This window comes from Lissotriton vulgaris, chromosome 1_1 (assembly GCF_964263255.1).
Source record: "Lissotriton vulgaris chromosome 1_1, aLisVul1.2, whole genome shotgun sequence".
Lineage (NCBI taxonomy): Eukaryota > Metazoa > Chordata > Amphibia > Caudata > Salamandridae > Lissotriton > Lissotriton vulgaris.
In genome coordinates this window covers 874672114-874695332 of record NC_141685.1, presented here as the reverse complement: position 1 = coordinate 874695332, position 23219 = coordinate 874672114, and the positions used below count along the sequence as shown (strand labels likewise).

At 45.8% G+C, this 23219-nt stretch overlaps 1 protein-coding gene across 1 annotated transcript in view; it reads left to right on the top strand.

The window, feature by feature from the left end:
• The window catches only part of LOC147748058 (histone acetyltransferase p300-like), a 271545-nt gene that overhangs the window by 98086 nt on the left and 150240 nt on the right, over positions 1 to 23219 (top strand). The window lies entirely within an intron of this gene.

The window sequence follows — 23219 nt, the reverse complement described above, 5'->3', positions numbered from 1 at the left end:
AAATTACAAAGCTACTACCTCGCGCGCAAGTCATCTGTACCGGCTCCCTGCTGCCCCGAGTGACTCCCCCTACAACAGCCAATCAGATGCTGAGAGGGTGGAGATGTGGGCAAAGACCAGAGTCAAATGCAACCAGCTACGCGGAAGCGCGCAGCGGACACGCCGGCGGCACGCAAAAGGCAAGCCCGTCTGCGCCCGTCCGCGCCCATCCAGACCCAGGGCCCAGGCAGTCCGCACGAGCTATTACTTACTCCTCAGACACCCTAAAGCTGATACATGCTCCCCTTTCATATTTTGCTCGTGGAAAACAGATTTCTCTCGCGGAGCAAGCCATCTTCTCTGCAAGATGTGAATTCCCTGAAATCCAGATCTCTACCACCTTTGAACAGGGCACTCCTCACCTGGGGAAACCCCAGCCCAGGCCTCTATCTGTCTTCTATCTTAATACACGATCTCGTAAAACACCAGCTTGATATTTTACTTCTTATGCTCACTGATACACCTGATTTGCTGCAGAAATCTGGCTTACTGAAGACTCCGCCCCTGATCTGCTAGCAGCCATACCCCCTAATTATTACATCATTTATGCTAACCGCTCATCAGGTAAAATGGGAGGGGGGGCCGCAGCCATTATTAACTCCAACTTTAGATTCAGCACCCTGCCCTCTCTCCCTCTCAGCGAGACGGATAACATAGTAATTCAACTAGACTCCACCATGGACACCTTTGTCTGTGTACTAGTCTACAGGCCTCTGTATCAGATGACTCACTTTCTCCTCCTACTCAGCGAGCAGATGGCGAAACTCGCCACCGACTACGCTAAGGTCCTCCTTATAGGTGACCTTAATTACTGGTACAATGACCCCCTTGAAGGACCTCATTTGGCTGAGCTGTCTGATCTTCTTAACAACTCAAATTTTACACAGCAAGTCTCCTCTCCCACTCATGTGAAAGGGCACATCTTAGATCAAGTGTGGACTAACGGCATGACCACCTCAACCCCCACAATTGACCCTTGTGTCTGGAGTGACCATCACCTTCTAAAATTCATGATCACACTGTCGACTCGTCATAAAATCAGAACAGCTGAAGGTGGCTATGCCTGGAAATGGAATGCCATCAATAAAAAAAAAATTCTCGACACCTTGACCAACACCTCCCCACACCCAGGAATTGACATCAACGACACTGAGGCAAACCTCTCCCAATGGCTTCTTGAGGCCAGCAACAAGCACGCACCTCTTAGGAAAATCAAATTAGCTCGACGTGCTGACGCTCAGAGATGGTTCTCTTCGGAATTTAAAACCCAGAAACTGGCCTTACGTCAACTAGAGAGGCAGTGGCGACGTGAATATTCCTCTGATAAGAAACTGTTGTATATATAAGCTCGGAAAGAATACATGAAGACCATCACCGCAGCGAAAGCTGCTCACTTTTCCTCACGCATTCTCAATTCTAACAAAAGCTCCAAAGAAATTTTCGCCATCATGAACGAATTATCCAACCCAGACAGAGTTCTTACAAAAGTCATGCCCTCTCAAGTTCTCTGCAATTCTCTTAATGACTATTTTATCGAAAAAATTGTTACCATAAAAGCCAGCATCCCTTTGCACCCCCCCATGTCACCGGCTGCCATTTCACATAGCAACGATTGTACCCTGAGCTGTTTCCCCTCCATTAGTACTGAGACTCTTCAGGAGCTCCTTGTAAAAGTCAAATCTGGAGCCCCTTCCGACTGCTGCCCTCCCCATATACTCAAAGACTGTTTATCAGTCTACCCAGGCCCAGCAATGACACTACTGAATGAGTCACTCAATACTGGTCAAGTTCCAAAAGCATTTAAGAAAGCCACTGTTATCCCTCTTCTGAAGAAACCTGGTGCAGACCCTACACTGTTACCTAACTATCGCCCCATCTCCCTACTTCCGTTCTTAGCAAAAGTACTGAAGACTCAAATGCTTGTCAACCTTCCTGGAGCAATCTAAATATCTGAATTCCTATGAGGCAGGGTTTCGGGCCAGCTCATTTAACTGAAACTGTCATTCTAGCTGTCCTGGATACTCTCAGTGACGGTGCAGATAAACGTTCTCCTCAAGCACTGGTCCTTTTGGACCTCTCTGCCGCCTTTGACACGGTTGACCATGCTATTCTGGTCGACCGTGTCAAACAAGCCGGTATATTGGGTACTGCAGCTTGTTGGTTTTACTCCTTCTTGGAGGACCGCTTCCAGGCTGTCCGCCTAGGCCACTTTACGGCCCCACCGCGCCAAACCAACTGTGGTGTACCACAGGGCTCTGCTCTTTCTCCCCATTTGTTCAATCTTTACATCTGACCCTTAATTCAGTCCCTTAAAGACAGGAATGTAACAGTCTTTAACTATGCAGATGACTTACAACTAGTCTTTCCGATCGATAACTCCCCCAGTTCCATCACCGAATTTCAGGCCACTATGTTACACATCCAACAGTGTATGGACCAGAACCATCTTAAGTTAAACCCTGGAAAGACTTAACTTGTTCTAATTGGGGACAGCCTTAAATTTTGGGGCCCTCATTACTGGCCTCCAGAGTTAGGTCCTACCCCTTCCCCCTCGGCTAAAACATTAGGAGTGACCCTCAACCATGGAAGAACAAATCCTGTGCACATGTAAGTGTAGTCTGTAGTCCTAATGTGAGGACTAGTGAAATTGCTTGAGAGAAAATTGATACTTCAAATTTCCAAGAAGCCAGATACAAAGGTTTGTGTGAATGAAAGTTTGTTTAGGGGTCAAATATTGGTCAGTACAGAAAATAGTAGCCAGCCGACACGTGTTTCGTCACACCGTGAGGGAGATGTGAATCATCAGGGCTATGGAAAGGCACAAAGGAAGGACAATAGGGGGGGGGGGGGGGGGGGGGGGGAAGAAATGAAAACAAAATTAAAATTGACTTCTTGTTGAAAAGAAGGGGGGGGGGGTTTAAAAACCAACCAAGTTCAGGAATGTTCATTAAACATTGTATGGTGACTGGGTGTGAGAGTGAAAATTGCTAAGTGACTGTGGAGCCCCTTGGTGCGTAAAAAACACAAGTAGTGAAATGACACCAGGTAGCAGAATATACCAAAATGAAGTGCATAGTGATGCAATCAAAATCACGGGCAGGAGCCATTTATATCTGAGAAACGGGTGCTCAGATCTGTTTGTATGTAGTGTCCTGGATGTGGACTCCTGGGTTGTCTAAAAGAAGAAAAAATGGAAAGCAAACGTCGCAGACTGAACAAATGCTGGAAGTTTCAGCACTTCGTAGGAAAACGCGGACAGGTATGGATGGAGTATAGTCTCTGGCTGTCCTAAAAGAAAAACGGAAGAAAGGCAAAAGAACAAAACACCATCGAGGGTTGAGAGACCCGTGAAGTGAAGCGTTTGTGATAGCAAAGGTGTCCAAGTGCATATCAAAAACAGGGTAAGTAAAAATATACACATCGCTTTGACTGGTAACTTGACTAACATACATGAAATGGAAAAAAATGGGCCACGGATATTGAGTGAAAGACCACCGTATCTCAAAGCAATTGTATACATGATCCATTCTACTAAAATAACATCATTGAGATGGCAAGCGTGGGCCCAGGGTTGGGAGGAAAGGAACATCATTTTTTCAAAACAAATGTATACATGATCCATGTCAATACATAAGGTAGGGAGGGAGTTTCAAATTGGCATCCGAGTACAGTATATACATAAGGTATTAATCGGTGTGCAGTAGAAACGTAAACACACTGGAGGGCACCTGTAAGTAAAATGACAATGTTCTAACACGTACATTATTAACATGCATTTGTATCTAAAAACGGAAACTAGGTCCAAATACATATGTGGGAAATATAATGACAGGGAATGTTATTGGGAGGTTGGAGGAACGTAGTGAGGAGTAGAAAGAGAGTAGTGTAAGGAAGAAACATGAAGGAACGTAAGGAAACAGACAGTAAGAATGGGAGGGGGCAAGGCGAGGAGGCAAATGAAATCGAACCAGAAATACCTGCAGGGCTACGGTAGTAACAGGATCTGGAAGAAGGGATAGAAAAGCAAAAGAAACGGAGTGAGTGCACTGCGTCTCACGGGCTGCGGGTGAAAGAGAGCGCGTGACGGGTCGGAAAATAATGAAACAAGCCTTACCGGGGAGGCACGGAACGGTGGAAAGCCAGCCACGTCCGTGTGGAATGTGGATGAGGTATCGTCGGAGAGCTTCTAAGCTGGCAGGCGTTACCCTCAACCATGACCTGATACTTAAAACCCAGGTCGGCCTGGTCATTTCCAAATGTTTCTTTCAAATAAGGAAGATCAAAAAGATACATCGATTCTTCACTCAGGAAGCCTTGATCCAAGTGGTGGTCGCCACTGTCCTGTCTATCCTGGACTACTCAAACTCTGTATATTTGGGCATGCCTATTTACTTGTTTAAACGACTACAGATGGCCCAAAACCAGGCAGCCAGATTGATCTTGCATCAACCCAGGTGGCAGCCTGCCACCCCTCTGCTGAGGACACTCCATTGGCTCCCAATCTCCCAACCTTGTGCTTTTAAGGCGTGCAGCCTTATTTTCAAATCTCTGCATGGCAGCACCCCCAAATTTATCAACTCCTTAATATCTAGACATACCCCGTCCCGGAACCTCCGCTCTGCACACCTCTCATTTCTTACCATCCCCGTCTTCAGACGAGTTCGTCAGAGCGGCTGTAGATTTGCCACTCTTGCTCCTAGATTGTGGAACACTTTCCTGTTGGTAAGGTAAGGTAATATTTTATTTGTATATGATTAATTAAAATCTTTACAAAAGTATAAAAGCCATATGACAATAAAAAAAAGGAAAATGATTTAACTTTTTTTTTTAAATGCAACAATTACTGTGGTCAATTCAAGGTTTTACTAAGCCCCAATGAGTCTTTCAGGTGTGGTTGAATCTTTCCTTTGTTAGATCAAAGAACTTCACAACCTGGCAGTTCAGTTTGATGTTGCTAGTGGTAAAACACAGTTTAACTGCCTGCCTACAAGTCCGAACAGCATATGATCTAAAAAATGATAGCACCAGGTTATGCCTCAGGTCCCTTAATCTCGGGCATATGCATATCACGTGGACAATGTCCTCCTTGCTAGATTTACACAGGCGACACAAGTCCGAGGCATGAGATCTCTCCCATGGAGGCAGGTGCGGTAATATCGGGATAGCCCCAAGGCGCAGTTTTAGAAACTTTTCTTTAACTTTTATTTTCATCCCGATGTTAAGATAGGCTTGTGGCCTTGTTTTACCGTAATCTCCCACCGTTATCCATCCGTGCGCTCTGTTGGCTAGATCTTTCTTGTCTTCTATTGCTGAGATCATCCGAGCAGACTTTTTGGCCAATTTTTTGAAGGACTGAAGGTCTATGGCTGTTTCCCAAATGTCAGATAAACCTAGCACTTCAAGAGATCCAAATAGGTAGTCCCTAGGTAGTGAAGTGCGACCTCTGAGTAGCTCTTCCCAGACGCTGGCATTTAAGGAGTCAGGGTCTGAATCGCGGATCTTCGCCAGTTGGCTACATATGCGCTCCGTCTTTCTAGTGCTTGTTTAATGAGCCCAAATTCTAAACGAATTTGGGCCGGAGAAACATATTTGGGGATACGCTCCTGCACTGAACTAATGCAATTTAGGAAATCCCTTAAAATGTGGCTATTTGCACAAGCCTACAACTAAAGCATAATTAAAGCTGTCCCTAACATTCTTGGAGCCTCTATAGCGCCATGAAACCATCCGGTATACGTGCGCTTTATAAGTCATTTTTAACATTAACATTAGTTTTGTGGCCAGGAGAGGGAGAAAAGTTTTATTCAACCAGTATTGTTAGATTTCAAGTTAGTGAGGCCTTTACCTGCAGAAGTCCAAAGTGTGGATTGAGCCTGTCTGTCTACTAGGAGATTCTGAACAGAAGAAGCAGCTCCCCAGCCCCCACCCTCAGGCCAGCAGACCATTGGCTATTCAGCTACCAGGCAACTCTGAGCCCTCCCCTCACACCTGCCCAGGCCCCTTAAGGCTTTGCTGGGTGCACCCCAAATCATTCTCCTCCGTCTTGTGAGTTGCAGCCTACCTGTGCCCCAGATTGCAGTGAGCAGAGTCCAGGAAGTGGTAAGGAGACAGACTAGTGCTGTCTCTTCCCCAAAACAAAAATTGTAAAAAAACGATTTTCCCTTTCTGTGATTACTGTCTTTGCCTGTGGTTGTTAATTAATTAATTAATTAACAGTTTAAAATTGTAGTTTTAACCTGCCTGTGATTGCATATTTTATCACCTTATCACCTGTTTTGTGTTTTAAACTTTTAAACTTTGTGTTTTAACCTACCTCTTGTAATGTAAAGCGCTCTGATACCTACGGGTCTTGTTCACGCTATACAAAACTCTATAATAAATAAATAAATAAATAAATGTAAACTGCACCAGAGGGCATCTTATAGATGCCCCCTGAAACCTAACCTACAATCCACGTCTGGACTGAGAGGCTGCCTAGGCTGCCACACAGCAGACATGTTGCTGGACCCCTGGGTGGAGAGGCCCCCGCTTCCTGGGCCTGCAACAATGCACATCCTGGGTGCGGTGCTAGGTCTCCTCCCCCAGGATGGGCAGGGGGAAGCTTCAAAGGCCTGCCACCTCTGTGAGCTTCTCCAGACTGTTTGCTGTACCCAGCAACTGGCCCCCACCAGTTCTGACCCCCACTCTGGCTGGAAGACTGGCGGGAAACCCTACGTCAGGAAGGGGGGTGTTCCAGCCTGTGCCAACCCCACCCCTCAGATGGGAGAGGTGAGGTGAAGCACGACCCCTGGCTCCGGCCATCTTGAAGATGATGAGCCCTGCCCAATCCCAGTTAGGTTCCTGCCCCCCTTCCACAGGAGAGGAGCAGAATAGGGGGTGTACCCACAACAGGACAGGGACCTATTGGCCCCTGCCTTTGCCCTACCTGTAACGCTTGTAGATTCAGTATTAAGGGGCTTACTGAACCTTCCTTCCTCCGATCCTGACACGAAAAGAAGAAAGAAGATCAAGAAGAAGACCCGCCATGCAGCTGCTAGCAACAGGACGACACCCACTGGCTTGGGCCCAGCCCTACCGTCCTGTCGACCCTGGAACCTGCTCCTGTTAAATCCCGGCGACTCCTGCGGACAGCAACCTTGGACAACCCGGATGTCCTGGCTGCCTTGATCCTCTAACAGACTGGGATTCCCATGAGCAGAGGCTCTGCTCCAACAGCAACACCACTGGTGCCAGACAGGAACCGAAAATCCAGCCCACTCTGCACCCACCAAGCCTGGCCTGTGCCGAGTGATCCAAGATGACTAGGACGCCCCCCGGCAACTGGGACCCGAAGTCCAGTGCCCAAAGACCCTCCTCGAAGACCCCGACGACGCCTGCAGTCTCAGAACCCGGGCCCCCACCAACCGCGACCAGTCGAGGGTAAGATCTCCTGGCGCCCCGCGGCCCCCTGTGCCCTCCTTTGGGGTACTCACCTCTTCTCCAAGATCCCAACTTACCACTCTAAGTGGTGGTGGCACCTGAAGAATCTGCATCCCAGAGTCTGCAGCCTTTGTTCCCTTTTTACCTTTTCAGTTGAATAACATTGGGCGCCCAACGGCTCAAAAGCACCCTACACCCAGCCGCCAGAGTGCCGCTGGAAGTGCAACTACTACCCTGCTCTACTTCCCCACTTGCCCTGAGTAAGTGACCAGGAGCTCAGCTCCCTCAGCCGCGTGGCCTGCTTGCTTGCAGCCACCAACCGAAGGCCCCATCCCCTCCATTGGATTGCATTGGGACTACTCTCACTGCACCCGGCTGCCCCTGTGCCGCTGAGGGTGTACCTACTGTACCTTTCCGACCCTGGGCGATTACGGAGTCTATGCCCAGAACCTTAACTTCACCAGTCGAGTACTCACCTGGAAACTGATAACTCACTTTCCTGCCATAGGATAACATTGACTGGTTTGACTCGAAAAATCTTCTAAGTGTGAAGTTTTGAAACTCTAAAATATTCCTCTAAAATTCGCTGAGTAACGAAATCCGAGTTACTCACCTGGAATCAGGAGAGGAGCCAGTACTGTACCTTTCAGCCCAGTACTGAACCCCAAAAGTGATTTTACCTATACTTACCGATAACCTGAATTTTCTCCCATAGGAAACCATTGACTGTTTTTCTCTGAAATTTCTTCTGTCTTCTTTTGAAAATTGAAAATATTTTTGAAAAATCGTACCATATACTGGCAAATGTTTATATCCCCGAGTTGCCAACAAGAGGCCAGCTCTCTTCTGGCCCTTGGAGACTCTCAGGACACAGCACAAAGCAAAGACCTTGGTTATCAAGCCATAGGGGACACAGCACACAGCAAAGTCCTCAGCCTCGACCTTAGCAGAACCAGCAAACTGCAGGCCAGCCCCAGAACACACAGCAAGGGCAGTACGTCTCCTCAGTTTCTACTGTTGATCTCCTTGAGCAGAGGTTCCTCATGATTGTAGAAGTCTAATTTACAGGGGTTGCAGATCTTACTTTTATACCCCAAATGTCTTTGTTCTCCATGTGTGAGGGGTCTAGGATCTAGTCCCAACCAGTTCTGGGTGTCTTCTTCCTTTGTGAGGGGTGGCCAGGGCCATCAGACACACCACAGGAGGTAGAGCCAGCATTGTGGAAGGCAGGTACAGTCCTATTCAGGCCCAGGTGCAACTCCACCCACCACTCTAAGTTTAGATAGATCTATTCAGCCTAGGGCTGATTCCTCCAGCCTCCTGCAGCCACCCCCAGCCCCTGTCACTCACAACCCAGACAGTCAATACACAAACAGGCTGAGGCAGGAATATAGCACTTTCTAAAAAGTGCTATTTTCAAACACGGAATTTAAAAACCATCTTTCCTAAACAATGTGTTATTAAATTCTGAGTTCAGGGAAACCAGACTTCATATGTCTATCTTGCCTCTATGGGAAGATATGCAGGTAAATATGATACACAGCATTCCCAATGTTAGGCTATGGGCAAGATAGCCTTTCAATAGTGAAAAAACGAATTTGGCAGTATTTCACTATCAGGACATGTCACCCACACTAGTAAATGTCCTACCTTTCACATACACTGCACCCTGCCCAGGGGGGTCCCTTTGGCCTTCCATTTAAAGTGTTGAATTGTGGGATTTGCAGTCCAAACTCTGTAGTTTATTCTTCTCATTCCTGATGACAATTCAGTTTTCCCTCCAAATTTCTCCTTTGCTCTGTGCTAAGACCTGTATGTTAAAATAGTGCACTCCCAGCCACCATTTTGTGTTCACAAGCCAGTGAAACCAGCCCCGCTGCCTCCCCCGCCCCCCCCCCCCCCCCCCCCCCCCAAGCAACAGGGATATTCTACATCAGAGGGTGCTTCTTTGAGCTGTTTAAACTGTGTTTACTAGGGACTGTGCACTTAGTTAGGCTCGGATGTTTGGATCGCTTAGGCTGCCAAAAACCTGAATTTTAAAACTTGAAGGTAAACGCACTGATAGAAATATTTTACTGTGTTTACTGTTGGGCCTACCATAGGGATGTCCAATGTGTAAGAAAAGGGAAGGGTAAGGCCTGGTCAGTGTGTGCACTGGCCAGGACAACATGGCAGTTCACAGACTGGGCAGGCAGGCCTGAGACATTATTTTAGGACTACTCAGGTGGGTGGCACAATCATTGCTACAGGCCCACTAGTAGCATTTGAATAACCTGCTGTGGCACACTTAGTACACTTTACTAGGGACCTTACAGGTAAAACAAATATGCCAATCATGGATAACCAATCACAGTAATAACAATTTACAGAGAGAGCATATGCACTTTAGCACTGATCAGCAGTGGTAACGTGCCCAGAGTCCTATTGCCAACAACCACAAGTCAGGAATAACAAGGGAGGAAGAAGCAAAAAGTTTGGAGATAACCCTGCAAAAAGGGCCATTTCCAAAACTTTCTTCCTTTTCTGTCCTCCTTTCTCATCCTCAACTGCCTTGCGTAAAACAGCCTAACAATGGAGCTGATGCCCATGCACTTTCAGTCATGGGAGGAGTCACTATCTTTCGTGACTAGTGGTGGGTCTAACTCGTGGAGTTGCACTCTGCGGAATGACAAGTAGTTTCATAAATACTTTACGAAATTCCGACGAGGGTTGACAGTGGGTGGAAAATATGCAGCTCACACTGCAATTTGGCACCTGAAGCACAAGCATTGCTGAAAATGGGCACAAATGGCACCATGCGGCCGCGTGAGTTGATTTTTTTGCCGCTCGAGTAGAAAATATAATCCAGCTGCAGCAAATCTAATAGAACGGCAGCCCTCTGCCCGTGACTGCTAGCCACCTTCTGTGTTACAAAATCACACTGGGGGCGCGATTCTCCGTATCTTGCATTTACTGGACCTCATGTAGGAAAGTGCCCATTTCGACATGGTAACCCTGCACTTTTTGTCTGATATCTGATGCACTTTGTGTGTGCCCTGGGTACCTGCCGATCAGGTTCTCAGGGCCTGTGTTCTTTCCCAAAAGTGTCCCTTAGCTTTCACAATAAGCACACCTCCAGCCCCCATGTAAGTCCCTTATAAAAGGTACCACTGGTACCAAGTGCCACACACTGCCATTGCAGGCTGCGTGTTTTAGTGCAGATAAAACCGAAGAGTTGACATGGCACACACCGCTGTGTGCTATGCCCACAACCACGGATTGTGGCATAGGTAAGTCAACCCTCTAGCGGACCTCACAGCCTTCAGGCAGGCTGCACTATAACATAGGTGAGGGCATAGCTGCACAAGCAATATTTCCCTACAGGGTCTATGCCATTTACATAAATTGTAAGTGCAGTGAAGCCTTATTGCGTGCATGAGTTGCTAGTTTGTCATTATGAACTCCATAGCTCCATGATGGCTTTACTGAAAGCTGGGAAGTTTTGAACCAAACGTTTTAGCTCATTAAACCCACATTGATGCCAGTGTTGGATTTATTGAAAAATGCTCTTGGGGTGCATCTCAAAGATGGCCCCTGAAAAACAACCAACTCCCTTGCGTCCATCTAACTGGTCTGCACCAGCCTGCCACACACAGATATGGTTCTGACCCCCTGAGTGGGATCCCTTGTGGTCTCGGGGATCTGGAACAAAGCCTGCTTGGGGTGGATGTGCTATCACCTGCCGCCAAGCAGGAACAGCAACCAGGGCGTTGACTCTCAAAGGTTTCCTACCCTTTGATATGCTATCCAGGGCCTCCAGCTCGTGGAGATGCCCGCTCCTATGACCAAGCCCCACTTTAGGCAGCACGGTCGGGGGAAAATTAGTAGTCAGGAGAGGTGTATCCCCTCTCTGCCAAGGCCTCCCCTAAGATGCCCTGGTCCAAGGTGACCCCCGCCTTAGAAAATTCTCCATCTTTGATGGTAGGATCCTACCCAATCAAGTTAGAGGGATGCCTCCTCCCCAAAGGGAGAGTCTTAGTGAATACCCTGTCCTGTGGAGCCTCCCCAGCAGTCCTGACCTCGTCCCCATCAGTGGCTAGACCCCCCCGACATAGCCTACAGCCTCTTCACAAAGGGTACCACCGACCGCAACCGGATCCAGCTTAGAAAATCCGACACTAAAAGGCACCCCTGCATCCTTCACTCCTGACTTTGGGGAGCACAGCTGACAGTGGCTTGGTGTCTCCCAGCTATCCAACTTACCTGCCCAGCCGTTGGTTGCATTTGTCCAGCCCCTGGTCTGCGACTGCAGCCTCTTTGTGAAACCGACGAGCTCCATTGGAAACCATTGGGCGCCCAACGCTGATTTGCACCCTGCACCTGGCTGCCCCTGTGCTGCTGGTGATGTAGCTTTGGTGCTGGTGCCGCGGGGCTGACCCTTGCGTTTACACTGTGTTAAGTTGACATGAGCTTATTAGAAGTTTAAACACCATTTTTCCTTTCTGCTGCCTTTTGCACACGGCACACACTATAATAAATGTTTAGAGATTAGCAGAGTGTTTTGCTTCACACAATAATAATGTTTTTCTATATTAGCAGCCTTGCTTGGTAAGCTTTGTCTGAACAGTGAGTGCCGAGGCCTTTAAGGTTATTTCAACACAGTGGTTGTTGTTAGGATTGATCAGCGCACATTCTAGACATAACGCATATGCAGCTGTGGCCACCTCTGATTTTGGCGCGTTTAATAATGCACTGCGTAGGCATGATCACACAAAGTTGGAGAACATTTGCATGCTGAGAGCTGGTGCAGAATCTGATGTGATCCATTTCTGCTAAGTACCAGAGGTATTAGGCCACCTTTGTAATCCCAAGAGACCTTCTGTAGGCATTAGAAATAAATATTTCAAACTTGCACGTGTCTTCTTTTACTCCCTGTTTTGGACTAGTATGAGAGTATAACGAAAGAGTGTTCATGTGTTCCACATTGCCTGAGGTAATCTAAGTTTCATGTTCTGGGTTGTCTAATCATTGGTGTTATGGAAGAGCCAATGAGATACTGATGCTAGTCTGGTAGGGGATGTTGGGTACTAAGGCGAGCTTTGGCACACCCTAATTCACTGAGGTTCCAAGTCTCTATGCACAGTTCTGTGTAGGAGCAGAATCCCTGCTACATGGCGCCCATACGATGGTGGTCTTATTACATGACGCTTGAGTAGTACTTCAATCAGTCCTTAGCCCCTTCGCTATTGTTTCCGGATACCAGTGGTGTCGGACAAACCTACCTATAGTTACATAGGTCTTTTCAAGCTTGAATCTTTCAAAATGGTTTCCTTTTGAATTACTACCCAGTTGTGCTACTTTGTTTTACGTTGTACCTTTTCTTCTCTGTGTCACTATGGCTAACATTGACATACCGCAGCATAGTCGCATTGCGGTCCGCAATCATTTGCAGGCTTATAACGTTGGTTTGGAGGGCATGGCAGTTATTTTGGTGGTGAGTGCTGAGGTTGCTTACCCTTTTGAGATTTTCTACTCATGGGTGACGTTTCCTGCAGCAGATGCGGCAACTCCGGTGTTTAACACTTACACTCACACTGCCGTGCCCGTGGAAAATTTCCCTTGTAGGACACAGGAGATTCTGATTTCTGCATGGCAGCACCTTGTTTGGTTTGATGGCGCCCTTCCCCACAGTGTAACGGCGATTAGATTGGGTCCTTTGTCCATTCCGGGCGCTTCTTGGCCGGTTTTGGCTGGATTCACCCCGCATCCTCGTGCGGGGCAAGTCGGCGTTGCCGAATTATGGACCCTGTATAACTCTGCTATCAATGTTATTCGGGCCCTAGTTTAATATATAACCCGCAATTTCCAGGGCAGGCCCCTGGTGTTGCGGCCCTTCCAGCTGGACCTAGCGGAATGAAGCTTAGTCCCGTGATGGTCAATGCGGTCATGGGCAAGCGTCCCCAGGATAAGGATGATATGCCTTTTTGGCTTGCCGAGAAGTTTGACCAGCTGGAAGCAGTTTTTTCTAATTCGACTCCCGTAGAAAAACACAGGATTCTTACAATTAGTTTACCTAAGGACTTGGTACCAGAAGCCGGTGACTGCGAGTCATGGGGTAGGATTTTTGCAGAAGTGTGCACTCCGTCAATGGCTGTCCTTCCGACGGTCATTAAGCGTGTTCAGGATGAACACGGACCGGAGGCTGCGGTTGAGTTGGAATGTGACTCGTGGGTTTATTTGATGTAGTTTCCGATCTAGTCCTTTCTAATATAAAGGGAGATGCGGTAAACTTTCAAGTGGCTAATGCCTTACGCGTGGTCCCCGATGCTGACAAACCCCGACAGTTACAGAGAATTATTACGGCAGCTTATAAAACCATTGGCCGCAATAATTTAGGTGTCAAGCCCTTTTCTGCTAAAGATAAAAAACAAACTCAAGGTGCGAAGGCTGAAACGGACGTTCAACCCACAGCTCCAAAGAAAAATTGGAACAGAAATAAAAAACAGGGGAAACAGCAGCAGAAACAGGAGTCCTGTCCCCCATCACCGGTGCCTGCGTCTACTGAGTGCGTTGATGATTTGTGCGACCGCACTACGATTAAGTCGCCTGATAGATTTCAGGTTCCTGATCAACGCTCTCCTCGTTCTTTACAGGAAACATCAGCCTCTTCGTCTGGTGGTGGAAGCGGCGGCAGAGGTCGGGTGGCCAGCAGAGTCGCGACCAACCCCGCCCGAAAGACTGAAAAGGCAAGCAGGACGATTCTTCACAGAAAAGACCCCAGTTTCAGAAAAAGAAATTTGCCGCTTTAACAGCGAGATATGCCACAGATAGCGAGAACGCAGCTTCGTAATCAGACATGGGTGCTGACGTTGTTGGACAGCGCGGCTGGGATTACCATAATAGTATGAGAGGCCCTGCGTCCACTACTGAAGGTGACAGCGACTGACCAATATGTTGTGGTAGAGACAGCTGATACTAAAGTAGCTCCCCCTGATAGGCTTTTTGAAATTGTCCTTTTAATTGAAGGTGACATGCAATGTACCATAAAAGGGGTATTTTGGAAAATCTTACAACTACCTATGACATTTTGTCAGTGGAGGCTGACTGGCCCCACCTTTTGTTCTCCCGGCTCCGCGAGGGGAGGAGGTGATCCTCCCTAGTTTCGCGCACACACTTGTCTAAGGAGCATGCGCTGAATTTTCCAGAACAGTGGGCTAAGGCCCTTGCGCCGGCTTTGTACCGTACTCACTGTGGTTAGGATACATTTTCCCCACACCACGAGATTCCCTTACGGTCTATGCCACAGCCTCAACCTCAACATCCAATACGGCGTGAAGCAAAGGCTTCTGTTGCGGAAATCTTTGAACAATTAGAATATCAAGGAGTGATTGAAACTTGTGTGTCACCGATGAATAACCCACTTTTTACTGTGACCAAGCCTGACGGTTCGTACCGCTTCGTATTGGATTACCGGCATTTAAACTCGCATTGCCATACCTGTGCAGTACAGAATACCCACGGCTCTGCTTTAGTGTATGGTCTTGTGTGCTAAAGGTTTAAAACCACACTTGACATATCCAACATTATTTTTTGCCCACAACTTGTCTGGTCTGAGTTCACAATGGACCAGTTTTACAAGTGGCGGCAAACAACACCAATTTAAACGCCTGGCCATGGGCTATAAAAATAGTCTGGGTGTGTTTGCGGCCTGCATTGTCTCTCTTTTGGAGAGATTAGACCCAGATTCGTGTTCGTATGTGGATGACATCTATCTAACAGATGACAAAAATTAGGCGCATCTGTGTCGCGTTGACCGCATTATTTGTAACTTTGCGGACTTCGGTTACAAATTCAACTTTGCAACGTCTCACATTGCGGAGTACACAGTGTTGTTCCTGGGCTATGAGCTCAACAATGAAGGTCGAGGTTTAGCTCCTCACTTCTTGGAGAAATGCGCACAGCTGCGCGCTCCTACAACACTGAAAAAATTACAGTCCTTGCTGGGATTTTTGAATTTCGGGTGTACATATATTCCCGAATATGCCCAGCGTATCAAGCCATTGTATGCTTTGATACAACCTACTTTTACCAAATTGTGCTGGCTGCCTGAACATTCAGCCATTCTCCAATCTTTGCAGGCTGATCTTCTAGAATCTAAATTCTTACGGACTCGTGATAACCACACCAACCTGGTGATAAGAATCATCCCTGGGGCGGTGGGTTTCACATACCTTACTTTTAACGAAGGTGACACAGTGCCTATCGCTTACAAGTCACACTTGTACACTTAAGCTGAAATGTGGTTTTCCACTGTAGAAAAAGTTTTGACAGCAGTGCAAATGGCGATTCTTAAGGAGCGTGCACTGTCGCAGGGAGAACGCATGTTGGTTGTTACCCCTTATCCTGCACTAGAGGCAGTGACAAAAGCCAGTGTACCAAATTCTAAAGCTTTGCATCCATGGAGGATACAATGGGCTGCATCAGTGACATCTCTGGATGTCACGTTTATTTTTGATGCCTCCTTGCAGTTAAGTCTCAAGAGTTTCTGCAGTATGAGTTTGTTCATCCTGCACCGTTGACTATGTGGCCTTTGGAGGATTTCAATTGTATCATTTACACTAATGGTTCAGCGCAAGTTGTGCATTGGTCTACGCACGCATACGTTTCAGCTTGCGCCATTGTGGTAGGTACCATGGTAAATGATGAGTTCAAGTCCGATGTCGTACATACGCAGACATTAGGGGACTGTACTGCACAATTGGCAGGGCTCCAAGCTCTGATGCTTGCATTGGAGCACGCAAATCCTAGTGTGACTACTCTTATTGTGAGTGATTCTTACTACTGTGTCCAGTCTTACAATGAAAGCCTGTTCTTTTGGACTCAGAATGATTTTCGTGATTCCAAAGGTAGCACGATAAAACATAAAATGATCTGGGTTCGAGTGGCTGAACTTAAAGAGCAGCTGCCACTTGTGTATGTAATTCATACTCTTGGTCATCAACGTGTGGGAGTTCACGCTGTTGGCAATAGTTTGGCCAATGAGGCCGCAAAAACAGCAGTATCGACATATTTGGTTGCAGCAGTTACACGTTCCAAAAGTAAGATTGATGGTGACATCTTGGAGGCTGTTGTCGCTACTGAGAAGGGAAGTAAATATCCTAAGGGGTACCCTTCAAAGTATTCGTATCATTTAAGTCCTGTTAAAGTTCCTTATGTGAAAATACCGAACGTTGGTGAAAGATTGATTCCCAACGCGGACCGCAGGTCCACACTGATTACAGCTGCCCACGAGGGTGTTGCGTCTGCGCATGCGGGCGTTTCGGCTACTGTATCTCAGTTACAACAACGTTTCTGGTGGCGGGGACTGTACAAACAAACACATGATTATGTCCTTCATTGTGACATTTGTCAGCAGTTTAAGCCTTCGACTGCTACGCGTCCTCCCCAGACACAGTTGTACATTTCTAATAGACCACTTGGTTGTGTTTATTTAGATCACTGCGGTCCTTTTTTCCTCTGATACTGTGTATAAGCACATCTTAGTTGCAGTTGATTCTTGCACACGCTTTGTTTGGGTGTGGCCACACCGCAGCGCTGATTCGCGAACTGTCATAAGAGCTTGCGTATCTTTGTAGGAATTTTTGCCTATGGCACCTTTCATTCGGATCAGGGTCCAGCGTTCGCCTCTAAGGCGTACAAGGATGCCATGAGTTTGTTGGGGGTCCAAGTCAAGTTTTAGTCTCCATACAGACCTGAGGGTAATAGTGTTGTGGAACAAATGAAACGAGATTTAAAGAAGTCTTTGACAGCTAGGGTTATAGGCACTGGCAGGAACTGGCTGGCCCATCTCAATAGCATACAACCTGTACTTAATAATCTCCTTAGAAGGTCTCTGGGTGGGCGGACCCCATACGAAATGCTCTTTGGCATCAAAATGTTCGTCCCGGACCTAGAAGGTCTAGACCAGGCGGCGGTTGCTGCCCCCTTTGACGTAGATGAACATTGTCATGTTTTACAGAATCTACAAGAGACAGTCTTGCAAAGGAACACTTGCCCTCCACATCTGATGCTGCTTTGCAGATTCCGGTAGTTGTCTGGCTACACCGAGTTGGAGAACTGGTTCGAGAGAAGATCAAAAACAAGAAAGAATTTGGTCCCTCATATCGAGCTCCAGTTCCTGTAATTGGAGTGCAGGGCACAAGAACAGTCATTTTACCACCACTTCCAGGTCGTAAGGAAAAAAGGTACATCTCCATTGACAATGTCAAACTACACAGAGTGGCCGATTCTTCTTAGTATGATACCAGCGGTCTCCTGTCCATCTTTTTTAAGACATTCAGTTTTGGCCCCGGCTCCTACTAACAGGCCTGACGTTGCCCTTGAGATGCCTGCAGTTTCCAGTCATATATTGAGTTCTCCACCTGATGCTCATCTTGATGAGACTGAATATACTTACCCCACAGACTCATCGATGCCTGATTTGCAAACTTGTTTGGCTACAGAGTCCAGATTTTCATTTGACACTGACTCTCACACATCGAAGACCCCTTCAAAAATTGTTTTTGCAGCATGGTTTAAAAACATTTTTGATTCCCCCTTGGACCTACATTTGGTTGGTGCTTTTTTCAATTTACTTGTTCATGTCAATTGAGTTTGTGGTGTATTTTTCCCACCTTGTCAACTGACACAATGTTGAAGAGAGAACATGTATTCGACATATTAATGGAACATTGGCACCCCATTCCTCATCACACAGATTGAAGAGGGACCTGACTTTTGTTAACATTACTGCTTGGCCCGTCTTAGATGGGATTGTGTGGGATGCTATTAGATTTCAAATCCACGGACTCACAGCGGTTATTAATGTCCCAAATGTCCTAAGGGTTTCTATGGGTGATGTGATTAATTAAAATATACGTTCTGATGATTGGGATGTTCGGGCAGTGGAAGCTTTGTTTTCTGATTTGAAATATTATGCTGCCTTTGATGCTGAAGATTTGTATTTAGATACCGCAAATTATGGTGATTTGATTTGTTATCAACACTTTGGCAATCACTACCTACATAAGGCTAACACCAGGAGGAATACGGTTAATTATACACAATGGGAACTTTGTCCCGCTCCTGTTGAAGGCAGCTCCCCTTCTCTTTTAAAGAGGTTCAATTACTTTACTGATTTTAATCAGTCAAATCCCAATGCATTTTATTTTAAAATGACTGAGAAGTCCACTTCCAAGGTTAGACTGACCCAAACAAAATTATTATATTCGAAGTCCTTTCTGGAACAATTGGCTGTTGGCGGCTATGAGCTGTGGAAGGATACTATTGATCTTAAATCTGTTTGGGGTTCTAAAAGTTGGCAAGTGTAAGGCACTGAGGCTTTGCATTGTGCATGTCTCATCCCGAAACATATGTTGTTTTTGAAATCTTCAATTTCACAAACGACTTGCTTTGGATTGGCTACTACTAAAAAATTAAATGCTCCTTCTTTTCCTGAATTGGAGGAATACTCCGGTTGGGATAATAATACCAATTTTTCAATTAGAGAATTACAGTCGCTGTTACTGAATTTTTCCTTTAAGATATCCAGTTTGGATCCTAAGGGTTGGTTGCTGTGGCACAAAAGTGCAGATTCTTCCCAGCATCATTTTCCAGGTTTAGCTCAAGGCTGTACACAGGTTAGAGTGGATCCCCGTTTTGAAAGTGGCCATTCTGTGACTACCTAGTCTGTAGGCAAATTATGTCAGAGTTTGCTCAAACATTCCACTTTAGTGTCAGTTAAGCTGCATTTATCTAAATTGACTGACTATGTTGATCTGAATGATTTTGTCGAGGGCCCGGCTTCCGGCAGATCCAAAAGGTGGATATATGCTATTTACAACGAAGTTTGGAAACTGTCCCAGATTGAGGCTGCTTCCCGCATTAGAGCAATAGATCAAGCAAATTTAGAAAAAGTGCTAGCAGTTGAAGATAACAGCATTAACACGCTTTCTTCCCACATTTACACATTAGATAATATTGTGTATTCTGTTGTTGATATTGTGCAAGAGGATGTATCTGTTTTATACCATGGTCAAAATCAATTGAGTTCCATTATGCAATTTGCATGGACTTTGCAGACGTTGAAGTCAGGAAAAGCGCACTGGCACTAAATGAATACCTCATCTTTGTTTGCCTCTTTTAATTTGACTGAAAAGCAATGTTTTATGTCTTTGAAGGATGCAACTTTTTCTATGTTAAATATTGAAAAGTTAGAACCGTTACCATTTTCTGTGGCTCAGACAAATTCAGCTGAGTGGCTTATCCACGGGTTAATAACTTTACCTTTCCCCCTGTTCAAATTCGAGGCCTGCATGAAGTACTTCGCTTTTGGCAGATATGAGCACTTATCTTCATGAAGCTTGGTCATTACCATTTACCTATAGGTGCTTTAGGGAGGGAAAAGAGGTTTATTTGAATGGAGAGGATTGCACTACAACACCAGATCACTCACTAATGTGTAGGAATATCCAATTGCATGGCTCTTGTAATCAGAATGAGCCTAATTTAGCCTGTATTTTAAAAGGTACATCAGCACCTGCTATCATACCCACATTCACATTACTAGCAAACGGTAGTTATTTACTTTTAAATAATGAGGATTGTTGTGGGATGGTAGCCGGCATTCCTTACGTGGTTACAGTCAGTGAATGTGTAGTCTGCTGTAAAAACGTAATGTTTCCTCCTCCACATGGGAAGCTCGATGTTTCCATCTGGACGTCGATTCTGACCTTGAAAGCAGAGTTCAACAAGATGAGTCGCATAAGAGCTCTGTTGTCTCAAAAAGAAGTCGCCCCCACATCTGCTCGTGAAACATTTGCCCTTCACGTGGCAAACACCCGCACGGAAGTGCACGCTTTATTAAATACGGATTTTCCCTTGCATTTCGTTGAATTAATTCACACTATCTTTAATGCGTCCTCCACCACAGGGCTGGCTCACTTTTTTAAAGTTGTTAGCAGTGGCCTTGTGACTTCTTTTCAAACTATATTTGGTGTGTTCCCGGCATTTTTTCATTCGATTTTTTTTTCCAGCCTGTTTGGTGGATTACCCTTAATGCTTGCTTTGGTTGCTGGCGTACTTCTGTTGTTTTTTTTATTTCAAAATGGATGCACGTCCTGTGTTGCGAGAAGATCTGTCACGGCTGTTGCTGCTCCGCCACCGAATGCTTGAATATTAGGGAGCGCTGCCTCTTGCTACATTGAGTGCAGTTTATGGATTATCGTTTCGATTTTCCTTTTTCACATGCATCCAGCCTGTTTTTCATTGCCTGAGTTGCGATTTCGACTGGGGCCTGGATTTGTGTGTCTGCAATACGGTGTCTCCCAACGCGGATTATGATCAACTGATGAGCCCCTTAGTTGCTCATGAATTGCTTTGTTCTGGCAGAGGGATTATGGCCTTTGCAGCGATGCATGGAGTCCTGGGACGTTAGAATGTTTTCGCAGCGGTGCAAGATTTCTTGGCACGCAGTTTCATTGAAGAAATACCGAGTTGCCCTCTGATGGTGCTAGGGGCTCCAGTTGTTGAGGAACATGTATGTTCCTTCCCATTGCTGAATTGGATGGCTGAAATGTTTTCAGATGAGAACAGTGACTTCCTGTTGGAGGCTGTTGCGACATACTTTGCATATACATTGTTGGAGTGAGATTTGTCATCGCTTCTCTCTCTTCCATGGCCGAGGTCACATGTTGGACATCGGATTTAAAAAAAAAAAATTCTCGTCTTAATTTTTTTCCGCCCAGGCCTATCAACTTCTATATGCCCGTGGCTAAAATTGCTTGATTTGAAGTGCTTTCAATTTATGGAATTTGGTCCCGTTTTTTCACTGCGGCAATTTGAACTTGGTTCTGACTGTTGTTCTTGAACTCTGCTTTCCAAATTTGCCCCTTTCTTATCCGTGCTCAGATCAAGGGAGGGTGTCAGGGGGCTGACTGTTGCATTTACACTTTGTTAAGTTGACAGGAGCTTATTAGAAGGTTAATTGCCATTTTTCCTTTCTGCTGCCTTTTGCACACACTATAATAAATGTTTAGAGTTTAGCAGAGTGTTTTGCTTCACACGAGAATAATACGTTTTTCTATATTAGCAGCCTTGCTTGGTAAGCTTTGTCTGAACAGTGAGTCCCGAGGCCTTCAAGGTTATTTCAACACAGTGGTTGTTGTTCGGACTGATCAGCGCACATTCTAGACATAACATATATGCAGCTGTGGCCACCTCTGATTTTGGCGCGTTTAATAATGCACTGCGTAGGCATGATCACACACACACTTGGAGAACATTCACATGCTGAGAGATGGTGCAGAATCTGATGTGATCCATTTCTGCTAAGTACCAGAGGTATTGGGCCGCCTTTGTAATCCCAAGAGACCTTCTGTAGATAGAAAATAACCTACAAGCAAGGGAGGGTGAAATATAGGTATATTTGAAACGTGTTTCCATTTAGCATTACCACATGCTTTCTCCCTTTGTATTTTATGGAATAGTAACTATGCTGATAATCTTGTTGCTTATAATATGTCTGCTTGTATTAGCTAAGATACTGCGCATGAGAACACTGCATTAGAATTAAATATTTCAAACTTGCACTTGTCTTCTTTTACTCCCTGTTTTTGGTATGAAAGTATAACAAAAGAGTTTTCATGTGTTTCACATTGCCTGAGGTAATCTAAGTTCCATGTTCTGGGTTGTCTAATCATTGGTGTTATGGAAGAGCCAATGAGATACTGATGCTAGTCTGGTAGGTGATGTTGGGTACTAAGGTGAGTTTTGGCACATCCTATTTCACTGAGGTTCCAAGTCTCTATGCACAGTTCTGTGTAGGAGCAGAATTCTTGCTACACTGGCTTGTGTCCCCTGTGCTTTTTTCAACCCCTGGGCTTTGCCATGATACCACGGGTTCTTACCTGCGAATCTGCACCTCTACGAGGTCCCCCTGGTCAGCATAGACTAACATTGGACTCCGCGACCTCTGCACCTAGCTGCCCCAGTGTCTCTGGTGGTGCAGTACCTACCTTAAACGGAACCTTGCCCGTTGTTGTAAAAAAAAACTGAAGACTGGGGAAGTAAGTCTGGTACTTACCATTACTGCTCAACTTGTGTTTCCTCCTATAGGATTGCATTGTGATTTTTCATATTGCAGATATCTGTCTATCTTTACAACTGCAAAGTCAACTGTATTTGACAGACAATACAAAAGCTATCTTGATACTGGAAAGCATTTTTACTGCCTTGCTAAACAGCCTATACTGCAATTCTGAAAAGTATTGCTACGTTTAAAACTGCAACTTTCAAGAAACTAAGTGCTTCTTGATTCTATAATAAAATAACAAAATTATATTTTTTTATACAGACAATTGGTCTGGATTCAGTCTTTGAGTGTGTACTGTCATTTCTTGCCTGAGCAATAAATACTTAACACAGCCCAATAATTAGCCTAACTGCTCAACCACGCTACCACAAAATAGAGCTTTTATTATCTACGCAAGCCTCTGGGGATCCACTGGACTCTGTGCACATTATATCTTACTTTACAAAAGTATATACAGAGTCAGCTTCCTATACCTCACGGTCAAAACATTCTGCCACGCGGTGATTGGCGGAATTTGGCCAGAACTCAAAGTTAAAAGAGTAACATGGACTGATCAAAATTCTGCGGGTGGAAAAAAACATTCCGCTCACACCTACTCGTGACTCAAACCACCTTGGAGAAAAACAAGATGCACACTTTGGAGCCCAACGCT